Source organism: Sturnus vulgaris, chromosome Z (genome assembly GCF_052056855.1).
Source record: "Sturnus vulgaris isolate bStuVul1 chromosome Z, bStuVul1.hap1, whole genome shotgun sequence".
NCBI lineage: Eukaryota > Metazoa > Chordata > Aves > Passeriformes > Sturnidae > Sturnus > Sturnus vulgaris.
This window is the reverse complement of record NC_142283.1, coordinates 62794539-62808727: the sequence shown is the minus strand read 5'-3', so window position 1 is coordinate 62808727 and position 14189 is coordinate 62794539. Positions and strand designations below refer to the sequence as shown.

General features: G+C 39.9%; 1 long non-coding RNA gene across 1 annotated transcript in view; it reads right to left on the bottom strand.

Annotated features, from left to right (window-relative positions):
• The window catches only part of LOC148219878 (uncharacterized), a 61715-nt gene that overhangs the window by 29546 nt on the left and 17980 nt on the right, over positions 1-14189 (bottom strand). Inside the window, exon 2 of the long non-coding RNA XR_015799330.1 lies at positions 5808-5903. This is a non-coding gene — a long non-coding RNA (uncharacterized LOC148219878). The remainder of the gene's footprint in view (positions 1-5807; positions 5904-14189) is intronic.

Here is a 14189-nt window from a genome sequence, read left to right as displayed (position 1 = left end):
CTACATTATCATGAGTCTAAATATTTGTGTGTATGTGTGTGCATACAAAGTGATGCCCTAGAAAAAGATAAATTATTAGATTATCATAAGTCTAAATGTTTCTGTGTGTGTGTACACAGTGGTGCCTTAGAACAAGGCATACTACATTATTGTGAGTCTAAACATGTGTGTGTTTTATCTTCAGAAACTGGTAGTACCTCAGCTTAAACATCACATTTCCTTACATTTTGACCCGTTTTCTCCTAAACACAATATTTTTAGCATTTTGGACTAGTAGAGCTTATAAACAGATTTTCATTTCTGCATAATATTTTTAATGAAGTATTTAACTAAATATTTCTATAGAATAAAGACGTAAGAAATGCTATATCTGGAAAATAGTAATCCAAGAATTCATATGTAGTTTGTTGCCCATTTAAATATAGGAGGATGCAGGTAACCCGTGAAGGAGGGCTTACTATTTGTTAGCTAATTTGTTTAGGTTTTTGGTGGTCACAATCCTAGGCAATGTATCTGGTTTGGTACATGGCAGCAGTTCCAGAGACACTGCTGTTATGAAGGGTTAAATACCAGGATCTTCAGTATTCTCAAATGGTGCCTTACTCCACAGATACTTTCACTGATTCAATAGAAATAGTTTGTCCACCAGAAGTTGGAGAGTATTTTTTAAAAATGTGCGTGTTATTTCATCCCTGCAACAGGAGATGCAACTATTTAAGACAACGCATTAAAAAGGCATCCTATAGAGTGGAGCATAATGCCTAAAAGTAGTAATGCAAGAGAAATGATACTTTAAATGCACCAAAGGGCTATTTTTAGCAGAGGCTTTTGACGGTTATTAATTCTTTGTAAAGAACACAAAAGTGTTTTTACTGGAGAAAAATAACAGCTGCAAGGGAGACTGAAATTCTTTTAGAGATAACAAAGAACAAAGGAAAGACTTTGCATCAGGATTTGTGTCATCTTTAACAGCTAAATTGTGCTCTCAGCTCAGTGGGCAGGATTGCCACAGGAGCATTGTGGGAGCACGTTAGACCATGCCCAAAGGGAGAATTTGGCCCAAATGGATGACCAAATCCAGGGCTGAGGGCCAGCAGTCAGTGAATGAATTGTCCTTTCATTGAAACCCTCCAGAAAGTGAAGAGGTTCATCCCTAAATCTGTGTGCTCTGACAGAAATGGGAGCAAGAGGGATTTAAGCCATGTCAGTCCTCTGCCCTGGCTGACAGTGCAGCCCAGAAAACTCCAGTGCAGCACAAATGAGGAAGGAGTACACAGCAGCACAAGACTGAGTAGCCACACTTCAGAAGAAGTGGAACACAGCTGAATGCCATATTTAGAGTGCAGGTTGGTTTTACGACTGCTCAGAAAATGAGTAATATTCCTAATTGAAATCTTTTGTTTTCAGGTCTAGGACCAAACAAAAGGCAATTCAGTCCCTAGATCCCTAAGCCAAAAATTGGCCTTTGTGCATGATGTGTATTAGTCTGGAAGGTTTATTCTGTGCAAACCAAAGAACAACAGGATAGAGCAGAGTTTGCTGATTCCTTAATAAGTTAGTACAAGTGCCCTGATGATGTTTTCATCTTCCAGACTTTGGCCTACCAGCTCTTTGGTCAATGGCTTCAGATAATTGTACTTTTCTGAGTCTCTAACATAATTTTTTAACAGCTGGGTTTGTTCTGAACATTTTGGCACTGCAATGTGTAATGAAAAATATGAATGCTCTAAGAATGTATTTTTAAAATTATTAGAATATGTGTTTCATTTCACTGCAAAGAAAAAAGGCAGAAAGGACTAGCAAAGTAGATTTCCCTCAGAGGCTGAAGAAGCCTCATATTCTGTGTCATGCAGCTGTGGAGGCCGTGGCAGATCAAACACCACCTTTATGGGGTGGTAGGCTAAGATAGAAGGATGAAATTCCCATCAGGCACAGTCAGTGCCAGTAGCCACTCACAGGTCACCAAAGCCTATACCAAACTATATTATATTTTCAGCACAACCTCATCTTTTCCTGCCTTTTGCCATGACCTGAGCAGCCTGGACCCCTGTGAGATATAAATCTAAACATGTAAATAAATAAATCAACCCAGCACAGATAAATGTAACTGCTAAGAAATACACACCTAAAGACAGAGCAAAGGGAATGAGTAGATGTACAAATATTTGCTTAAATATGAAAGAGATGTTTATGGCCTTTTTGTTTGCTTCTAACAAATATTCCCATGCTCTTTGTTTACTGCAAAGATTTAATACTAAGCAAGATATGAAGCAAATAAGCCCTTGCACTGAGTCTGTAAAGGAAGCAAACCAGCCCTTCATGAGCCACTAGCATTTTTCTCCCACTACTCCAATCCGAGCCACCATGGAGGAGGCCATGAAGCACCAGAGGTGAACAAGCAGGGCTAATGAGAAGAGGTAATGAGCTAAAGTTTCTTCTCAACATGCAGGTATGGGAAAATGAAAAACAGCCAGCATGGTTCCTGTGCCTTTCCTCTACAAAGCTAAGCCTTCCTCTTTGGCAATGATCTCCTGATCAAGGGAGCCCTCCAGGGTCCATTGCTTCCAGCAGTTTGGCTTGTTTGAATTCCATGTGCCTTTGGCCCTTAATCTTAATGTAGCATATGCCCTATGGATATTGTTCTAAAGCTGGAGTATTTTTTATTTCTTTAGAAAGAGCTGTACTGAACAACAAGCACACTGCAGATTGGAAACTAACAACCTAGAAAGAGATGTGATATTGCTAGCTAAAACACATGTGAACAACCCCTCTGTTTCTCTTTCTATGAGGCCTTTCAGCATCTTTGGTCTATAGCCAAAGACACTTGGACATTATACTGCTGAAGGTCATAGTTCCTGAGTTGTAGACACCCAGTGTTATTTCCAACATCCAAATCTGATACATGGGAATGCTGGAAACTTGGCATCTTGTGGAAGGCAGCTGAGTGAGGAACTGCCAAAGCTGAGCAATAGTGCTGCCAAGGGGATATGTTTTAAATTGCATTTTTTGCTGACACCTTTACTCTGGGCAAAAGATGCCATTTTCTAATCACTCTACTAAGCATTATCTTTTCTGTGAAGGAGTAGAGAACCTCATGCTTGGATTTGAGAAACCCCACGTTGTCTTGGTTCTCTGGAGCCCAGTACAAATCTCTGTAGAATACCAGCTTGTCTTCGTCAAGCTCTTTTCTTCTATGATGCTTGCAGAGGCCTGAATTCAGAGGCTCCTGAAGCCTGACATGTACTGACTGATAACTTGTCTGTTACTGACATTATTCCTGTACTCCTCTGTGCCTGCTTATTGTATTTCTTTTCTTTCTTTTCTTTTCTTTTCTTTTCTTTTCTTTTCTTTTCTTTTCTTTTCTTTTCTTTTCTTTTCTTTTCTTTTCTTTTCTTTTCTTTTCTTTTCTTTTCTTTTCTTTTCTTTTCTTTTCTTTTCTTTTCTTTTCTTTTCTTATATTAGGACTGTAGGTCGTTTAGGGGAGGATATGTCATTTTGGTCTTGGTTTTGCTTTTTTGTGTCAAATAACATTATTTCACTGTGGTCCTAGACCAGGAAAGAAATGCAGACCTTGCTCTGCATGTATTCTTGCACCCGTTCAGGAAATAGATGCATTGTCAGCTGATATGTAACCAGGGGAGCAGAAATTAGGACTGTTGGTAGTGAGCTTTTTACAAACAGTTTCTTGGCAAGGCAACACTTGCTGACCATCATCACAGGAAAGCAATTTGGAAATCTGGAGTGGCGTGTAAGTTCAAAGAGTCTATACACTACATACTGCATGCTTATAATACTACATTCTCTATATGTGGCTACCCAACTTAATGTCTGAGCAATTCTTTGTTGTCTCTTTAAGGGAGTGGAAGAGAAAAATCTTTGTGTCTTCCCCTTGGTCTATGCTACCTGGTGTAGACTTTGCTTAAAAGGCTACCATGGCCCAGGATGGAAATGGTGCATTAGTTACCTATGTGGTAACAAAAACTTCTGCTAATCAAGAGAGACATCTACAACAACTGGTTTGACCCATTCCACTACTAAATAAATGTTTAGCTTCAGATAACAGTAAACATTAAAAAAGAAAAAAAAATCAACATTAGAATAACACATGGGGGATGATATTACCATGTTTATTTTTATCTATATTGAATGAATCAGACTTAACTTTTGCTATCTGAAGGTTTAGTCTCCATCTCTAGTCTGTGGGGAAAGTGCTAGATGGGATGAATCACCTGCCAGGGCTGGCATCTTTAAATATCTGTCTCAGATGGCATGAATGTGTCTCAGGAAGTGCCTGTTTCTCTCCTGTGCCTATTAGTAGAGGCTTGTGACTATCCCAGCTGAAAGCCCAACTTTAAAACACACACAGCTGAGTAAGAGCAACCCCACCCTTCCATGTGGGCATGTCTCATTTTTCCATCTTTTCTCTCTCATAGGAAATGGAAAAGCTTGTTAGGCCTCCTGTGCTGAAGTGGTGGAGTAGCATTATACTGTCCCTCACTTGTCAGCTTATTGTAATCACCAAGTCTGGGCAGGGAAGAGAAGTCCTGGGCTGGTGGGACACCTCATCTCCCATGAGAATTCATGGGATGTGCAGGGCTCCCAGCGCCTGCCATCCTCCCAGGCAAGCTCATGGTGGGACCAGCAGGGGTTTCCCAGGTTTCCAGTGGCTATTGTGCCAAGTATATGTGTATGTACCACAGGAGCTAAATGAGCTAGAGAAGCGCAAGGCAGATTTGCCTAGGGAGTAGGAAATGGATTTCCATGTGTGAGCAGTGAACAGAAATGGAAAAACATGTTTTTTTCATGGGAAAAAGACACTGGCAGAACTGAAGCTACATTCTCTCCTGGAGAGCTTCTTCTTTACACTAATTCCACGTGCAGTGGACTTCTAACTTGAGTCCTTTTCAGGAGGTCTGGAAAGAAATCAGGCTGCCACTGCCTCTCACTTCTGCCAATAAAGCAAGAGTCATTCAACTCCTTAGTTCTTGTGTTCAATGAAGTAGCAATTAGTTCTGGACAAATGTGACGATTGTGAAATTTCAATTTTCTTTGCAAATAATTTAATAGACAGCATTGTAAAGCTCATGTAGGGCTAGCCAGCTTAGCCAGTTGTCAAACCTAGATAGAGAAAGAAAGCAGATTAAATCCAAACACATTATCACTCCACCTTAGCTAGCCTGTACCTCAAACTTCTTTCTCTCCACTTGTCTGTCACTCAGATATTTAGACAGGCTGTCATTATAAGCCATCCGCTGCCCCAGCTTCGCCCAATTTTTTTAAGCCCTACAGCACTGTCATTTGATGTGTCTGGTGAGAGAATTAAAGCAGATGAAGACTGAGGATACCACTCCCTTAGGTAATGATATATTCTGATTCCCTGCAGCTATCTTCCTGACAACCCAGTCCTCCTAAACCTGGCCTTACTTTCCACTTCCACAGACCGAAGAATAATTAAAACTCCTCTACATAAAGCATGGCTTCATTCAGCATTCAGTTAGACTCTGTTAAAAAATGCTTCTGACACATGGGGTATATTCTGTGCCATAGCAATAAGTTAGTTGGCATGCAATAGCCAGCAGGAAAAGAAGACAAAAATACCTGGCATAGGAAAGCTAAGAAGGAAAGGAGACAAAAACAGTGAAGTTCTGCTTGAAAAGAGGCCTCATCAGTTTAAACAAAAAAGTGCTAGACCTTGAAATTATTATGGAGGTACTATCCTGAATGCATTCAGCAGAGATAAAACCACTGAAATGTATCTCATGATCCATCAAGTATTCAAGAGATTTTAGAATGAGATAGGAACATACAATTATTTAGGAGATCCATCAGTCTTACAAGTCATGAGAGTTGCAGCTTGGAGGTCATCATCACGAGTGGGTCAAATTTCCTTGCTCTGAATTGTTCTGGAAAACAAACAGTAGATCTTGAATCAAAGGCAGCACCATCACTTGAAGTCACCTAATGAGGAACCTTGGAAAGAAAGTTTCTAAAATAAGTAGTTTTAAACGCCATCAGACCACCAAAAGGCATGTGCTGGGGTGATTCTGGAAATGAGAATTCTCATAACTGTTCTTCCTACCAACACAAGCACTGGTTGTCTCTGCTGTAATTAGGCACGTTTAGATGCAGCATTTAGCACTAGGAAGCATCCTTCCAATCTTAAAAACACAGTCAAGGGAAACAAAAGTTGTGCCCAAAAAACCCTGCAAAACTAATTGTTAACCCAAAGACATCCACACCCAGTCATTCTGGCAAGATGATACTCTCAAAAAGCAAAGCTCTCATGACTTTTGATGTTATCACAGCCTTGGAATGTGTGCACAGTCTTACTTGCAATGTTACTGGGTTGTTTTTTTTTTTTCTTAATTGCAATGAATAGTTGATATATCACATGGTATTATAACAAGAAAAACAGGTTTGAGAAAACAAAACAAATATGCCAGTGTACTCATAATTGCATTTAAGAGATAAAATAGGCAAACATGAGATGTGGGACCAGAATAAGACTGAATGTGCCATGTTTCCCTAATTATGTAGACATAGCTTCATGTTTCTCAAAGGTGGTTGATACAAAGGATACATGCTGGCTGCCAGATGATTGTTCTCCAAGCAGTTTTTCTTTGCTGTATATTGGGCCAGGCAACACACACGGCTCTAGCCCAGGCTGCAAAGGGAGCCAGGACTGTGGGGAGCCAGGGAACCCTGCAGTGTGCATTCATACCACTCTACAAACTCCCCATAATTTTCAGTGCAATCGGAATTGTCCGCTTAATGTCAGCAAAGCAAGACTGAGAAAAGGAGATACTCCCGTTAGAGTGATATCCAGTGAAGCTGTCTTTCCTGGATAATGACAGCTCAAAGTTACTAACTAATAAGTAAGCTAATAGGTGAGTAAGTTTAAAAGAGAAAGGAGAGTGGCAACATCCAGTAAAGGGGAAGAAGTTCTCCACCACATCTTGGAAGAGTGAGCACAGATACAGAGGAAGCAGTACTCCCCAGAAATACTGAGGATCACAAATTTTTTGTTCAGGTCTGAACAATTTTTTGTTCAGGTCTGAGCTCTCTTTAGGGTTTGTTATTTTGTTTGTGGTTTGTTTGTTTGTTTTTTCTTGCTAACTGCTACAAAATTTGTTTGGGAAGGCTATAAATGCTCTACCCATCAGGCACGTCCCAGACAATTTAATTGAGAGCAGGAACAGCCATGTTATTGACTGCATAATTCCCAGAGAATGTACTTGCTCCTTACTGAGGTCCATGAAGACAATAAAGGCTTAGACACTCTGTTGGTGCAACTGAGCTGGCTTGAAAGCAAATACAATCCAAAAGGCAGACCCAGTACATCAGTCCTGTGACTACTCACAGAGAGGAGCTCAGCTGGGACTGTGACAAGCCTTCCTGTAGGTAAGAGACTATGGTGTCAGAGGTTCCCAAAGGTAGGGCAGTACAATCTCTGTGGTTTTTTTTCTTGTTTCATTACCTTAATATATTAAATTATTTTGAGGTGTAGTTTAGGTATCAGAGGCAATTATACACTTTGATTAAAGTTTATTTGCCTATAAAATATTTTTTCACCATATAATTTAATGAGCTGTCAGATGCTGGTTTTCCCCTCTTTGGTCGTTGGTGGCAACTACAGCTTTGGGTTGCATGGTGCAGGAAGCGGAGGGATCCATCAGGATGGTGGCTGGGTAGAAGTTTTATCACCGTGCATGAGATATTCACTCTGTACAGAGTTGTATCTTAGCTAGCCAGTATACAGAAGAAAACAGGCTGTTCCTGGCCACCTAATCTTGCTCTAGTGGCTAATCGGAGAGTTTTTCTGCTAAACTCATGAAAAGGAGAGTATATTTGCCCTCTAACCTGGGGAGATATGCAGAAAGTGGCTTCCAAAAATGGGATCTGTTCAGGATTGCTAAGGAGGGGGTTGGAGCTGGTGGATATGCCTCCTAAAGACAGTTGTGCTGAGCTGGCTAGATTGGGAAACTGAATTTCTCTCATCTGTAGACTTTGTTTTGATATTTTCTGGTTCACAGTTGACCTTCTTGCCTGAGACTGGGAGGAGATTTTGTGGGAATGGCTCTGCTGAAAGTACGGGGCTTGATATGGAAGACACTGTGTTTCCTTGCTTGCATCTGCAACTAATAAAGAGAAGTCACTTTGCCCCCTATGAACTTTACACTCTGTTGCCCATTATTCCTGGATAAATATGGGATAATAAACTACACACTGCGTAGAGAGAAACTGACTATCCGGAAAAATATTCACAGCAGGAAAAGCAGAGGGGAGTGCAGGAGAACTGCTAATGAAATGGAAGAGCAGCCTCGTTCCCCAAAATGGCTTTTGTAGAAAACCCTTCTAGATATAGGTGGCCCTGATGGTTCTGGTTTTTGCTTAAGGAAAATAAGCTACCACAGAGCACACAGCCTATTAATGATTGCTAACGATGCCAGTTGAAACAAATTTGAGAGGATATGATTAAAAAATTAAAAACAGATCACATTTTGTATTTTCATGTAAGCACATCAATCTGGGCTTTGTTCTTTAAAAGAAATACCATATCTAACAAGTTTGAATGCATTTTAAACACATTTCTAGTTTTCTGAGCAAGTCAAAAATGGCACCATGGCACTCTGATGACAACTTGAGAATACGACTTTTCAATAAGTTTTAGTGAATTTGCTTAACTTTCCTTACTTCCATTTGAACATATAGTACATGAATTAGAAGTAATATTTGGATTAAGAGATAAATATGAAAAGTCATAAAATTCTACAAATTTAGATTTCAGTATTAATTTGTTGGTGTGCATCTTGTATGTTTTGCACAGGCAAGCTAATAACAAACAGCCCTAGGCTTTTATTAGGACTGTATGCAGCATACAGTGAGAAAACCTTGGGTGTTCCTAGGCATTGTCAGCCACCTGAACATTCTACTTATCTTAGCAAGGGTGTCAGAGCACATTTGAGACCAAATGGTTTCTAGATCTGCCTTCCTGATGTTATGCCTCCATCTCCATGTCGTTACTTCCCACCCATTCCCCTGGCTACGGTTTCCCTGCTGGAGTTTTTCTCATTGCTCCTTCTGGAGATGATCCACTACCTCCCACTGCTCTTCAGCCTCCCTCACCTGTCTACCTGCTCCAGTCACTCCTAGTTCCTATGACAACCTCATAGCTCTGATGGGCCACGCATTTCCACTTTAAGTTTCATTGCTGAATACAACAAAAAAGTGAGAACTGAGAAAAACTTCAGGAAGAGTTCTGAATGCTTTGATGCTGCTTGTGCAAAAAGGCTCAGTGTGAGCCAGATGCATAAGCTGCCTTCTGTGTGAGATTGTGAGTGTGTGAATCTGCTAATCCTAACTGCTTGCATCAAAGGCTGGGCTTATTTTCATTACAGAGCCATTTTTCCTCCCCTCAGTCTTTTCATCTGTCCTTGCACAATGTAGTCGCAGGCACACTTTAAGCCCCCTATCAGAGCTGTGTCAAGAGTAACAGAGATTAATGCTGGCTGGAATGAGAGTGAACTAGTGACAAGGGAACATAAGAAGTTCACTGTTTGTGATTTTTTTTTTAGTATCTGAGAGGCATTTGGAGACTTAGAACTTTATGTCTTCATTGATGCAGCTCTAAAGAGATGTAAAACAGTGCACTCAAGGAGGTAAAATATTGCTGTAATAATTTTGATAACATTGTAAGAGGAAATATTAAATCATCATTTAAGGCCTCTTTCATGTGATGTGAACATTGCTGCCATTATTGGTGGCACTAAGTTTGGATTGGACAAGATGGCTTAGAGTAGCACGTATTTTGGGGCTAAAATTAGTGGGAAGTCTTTTTAGAGATGTCACACAGTAGTTTTCCTCTGAGATTGTTACACACATTCATCTGCCATTGTAATCTGTTGTTAGCATTACAGAACTCAGCAATGACCAAGTGGATGTGAAATAATTGAAGCATTCTGCCTAGCTCCAATCTCTCTTCCTTACTCTTCTGTTCTTTGCCCCATAACAGAGGTGATCTGGTGATCTGAAGACCATCTGATTTTTATGTAGGACACCTTCCAAACTCTTGAAACTGTTTGAAAGCTGCTTGAAAAATTGCAATCACAGTGGTTTCTTTTCCTCTGTGCTCCCCATTACGAAGTGCTGGGAGGTGAAAGCTGTGAATTCACCCTGTGCAGATTGAATGAAAGCAGAGGGTGAAAGAAGGAGCTGGTGTTTCCAGTCATAGAGGTAGTCAGCTACTCCTTGGCTTCCACATAGCCAGTGATGTGGGTACCTCAGCAAAATGATTGCATCAAATAATGTAGCATTGTGCTCTTTGGTCAGCAAGATCCATTCTAAGACAAACACAGGGATTAAAATGTATTATGCAGGTAATAAAAATTTTTAATCCTCAAGAAGAAAACTGTATACTCCTCAATCCCAGTGAGGAATCCTCTTTCCATTTCCTTTCTGCTTATTCAGGCACTGTAATCAGCTTAGGCAATTACTGTGCAAATAGAAATCAGTGATGCAACGTGTATGGCACCTGATATTTATTTATGCAGATAAACATGTCACTAAGAAAAAAAAACTGTTTAGTCTAATTGCTTATTATGCAGATTGTAGGAGCCTAAAAAGTAAAACAATAGGGTTTGAATTCCCTGCAAAATACACAAGGATGCCCTATCTTGTTGTGCCCTGTTGATTACAGTGTTTGCTGGGATGTAGCCTGACACCCTTCCCACCCTGGCTGACCAGCCAGGCTGGTGAACTCGGTCCCCTGGTTTGCCACTGCAGAGAGGTGTGTTCTGTTTCTCCAGAATGAACTGCTTGCCTTTTTGGTCTTCAGGAGAAATTGATAGATGGTCCATGGAATCCCCACCGAGGTTTTAGCAAAGCAGGACCACGGAAGGGTAACACCAGGTGGTGCAGTGAGAGATGTAATATTAAAATACTTCCATTTGGGGCAATAGCATATGCCCTTGTTTCTCATCTGCAGCAAAGAGATCGTTCTCACTTGTTAATTTAGTGATTGCATAGGTTGGTGGATGCCAGTGATCTTCAAATTTGAAAGAAGAAGCAAATAACTGCTTTTCAAATGCATTTTTCTAGGTTAGAAAGACAAAAGACACTGAGACATTCTAACACGGTAAGATATTGAGCAGTCTACATGGCTTGATATGCACATTTGTTTCAGTATTCCAAAGGTGAAGTGAGCTTGGATTGTAGCACAAACCAGCCACCCTCTCTCTGTTAAATAGGAAATTTTTTTCATGCCAATGGGTGCTAGCAAGGATGCTAAAAGTTTTTCCCACACTACCAGCTTGTGAATCAGTTCAACTAGGGTTTTCTACACAATCATCTCATGGCTCTTCTTTATTAATTTCATTTTATTTTATTTCTAAAATTCCAATTTCCTTACCAACAAATCGAGAGTTGAGCAAGGAAGAAAAGGGGAATTATGCCGATTGCTCTTTGTTCCTGTCAGGAGAAAAAGGAGATGACAAAACCCAAAACTTAGTTAAATAATTCTGTCTATTTTCTGTTGGATCTTTTCTCAGGACTTACCATATCCCACTCCAAATCAAGAATTTTCTCTAAAAAAAAAATTGTATCTCTATCTTTAAGAAGATTTTCCATACATTAAGTATGATGAAACTGGTTGATGATTCACAAATGGAAATTATTTGGTGATTTAGGCCAAAACTTGCTGCTGAAATGTTGGTAAGATGATGCACTAAAACTGAATCTCTGTGCATGAAAGTGATCAGACCAGAACACCTACATTTAAACATTTATTAAAGGAGTATTTAGACTGAGTCTCATATATCAGCGATGCAGATATAAGCAAACAATTTTTTCCACTTGAAACACAGTATATTAGCTTTTCTAATTAATTTGCAGTATTGTTAGAAGATGGTCCTTATGACCAAGCATACGTGATCCTAAATAAATGCTCCTGCTTAGAAAAAGCAGGGAGTACTGAAATTGGGAAGAATTTAAATTCTGTGACTATTGTTGTTGTTTTTAACTACTAAAAAAACCCACTTTTCTCATTTACAGCACTAGTTTTACACTATATATAATTCCATATTTTAATGTGAGAAGCATTGTTCTAAAAACCTCTAACCAAAAGGAGAAGAAACATACTTATATCACATAAGGATGATTACCTTCAACCCGTTTGCACATATTTTCATATGTAGGGACCATAGCAAAGGTAAGAAGGCCAGGCTTGAATACCAGCTACATCCTGCAGGGCCCAGACAAGCCAAACTCCTACCCATCATATCACTATGGTGTTTGTATTATAACAGAACTTGTGGGTCAAAATCAGAATTGAATGCCACTGCACAAAATAAATAGTAAAATGCCAGCTCCTATCCTATCCTGTAGATGTTCTATGTTTATGATATGATCTAACATGTTTCCATCTCAGGCAACTGGGCTGTGGGATCCAGACTGCCTTTGCCTTCACTGGAAGGCTTGTTCAAAGTGACACTGCTCTGGGCATTCCTGTTCTTGCTTTTCTCTCTCTGCGTGCTTGTTTCTCCTCAGTGCCTACCCTACTACAGGAACAGGGACAGGGTATGTTGTGGTTGTCTCTTTTCCTTCTAAACTATGTTTAGCCTATTTATACTTGTACCCTTGTTTAGTGCTGGGTTTTCTTCCAGCTAAACCTGAACAGACTCTAAATACTAACACTGCACTTTGGGTTTTCCATGTTGTAAAAGCAATACTGAAATGTTGTTGAACTTGCTCTGCTTCTGTTCCTAAATGCTTGACTCTGTCCCATCTTTGTCTGACTGGAATAGCAAGAGCAGACCAGTTTCACTTGCAGGGTCTCAGTGATAAGTACATCATTATTATTCTTGCCAGAACAGCGGTATTTTTTTCATCATTTTAACTGTTAGATTGACCTCATCACCCTTTCTACCATTAAAAATAACAATAAACCTGAAACGTGTCCATCAATAATAGTAGGTTCCTCCATTGTATCACCAGAGAACTGGGACACTGTGCAGTCCAAAAGTAAGGAAATACAGTAATTGATTTGACTCTTTTAATTATTTCTTCCTGGTAGTTTTAAATTTTTATTTATCTGTTTTTCATGTGAAAGTGTCTTGGTTTGAAAGACAGGTGTCTGCCAAGAAAGGCAGGAGCCTCTTTTTAAAATGGAAAACGTAAACCCTCCTCCTTCCAAATTATTATAATTTTGAAATTAAGGGGCTCTCGGGCAAAGACATGGGAATAGGAATAACAGTTCTTTGCTAAGAAAATCAAAATAGAAATACAGTATTACAGAGAACAAACCCCAAAATCAGAGTCAGAATACAACCTGACACCCTGTCAGTCAGGGTGTTGGTAGCAGTCCATATAAATGTTGGCTGCAGTCCTCCTGGATGACAGATGTGGTTCAGTTGAAGCAGTGCTCCTGTAGAAGGGTGCAGTTTTCCCCTGAAGGTCCAGTGATGATGTAGATGGGTCTATTCTTTCCTCTGGGATCCAGTGGACAAAGGCTGTCTTGGTGTTCCAGATCTCAGTTTTTTATCTAGGTAGGAAAGGCTTGGCTCCTCCCCTGGCCGGAGCATCTCCCAATGGGATGAGGTAATTTTATCAGTCATGCAGTGGGACTCAATGGCCCATTAACAGATGATATCTTCCTGGAGGAAGGATGGGTTGTGGAAAAGGTAAGGATGACTGCCCTACCTGATTTTAATAGCTGGCCCATTAGCAGGGAATATCTCCCACAGAGATAAGGATCACAGTCCCAACTGGTTTCAGCAGATGATAATAGAATACATACTTTTGGTCACATCCTGTATTGCAACCTAAGACAGAAAGTCACAGGTTTTTTTACACCACTTTCCACACTTTCATGTCTTTCTTGGGTCTGAAGATTATTGTTTTATTAGTAAGAGACACAACTGAAGAAGCAGAAATCTGAAATTTGTGCCTGGTATAGAAGCAGTAGAATGCAAAATTGGCATAGAGATTGTGTATATCTCTACAATGATTTTTTATTTTGATACTAATAACACCTTGTAAAAATGCAGTTCTTATAACATTTTCCACCAATTATCTTGAGGCAAGTATGGAGCAATCGTGTGTTGAAAAAATGTGCTGTAGAAACAGCTCTGGGCAAGTACAGTCTGTATTTATCTAGAAGCTGTAAACTGTAAATCCTTAAAGTACATCTTTGA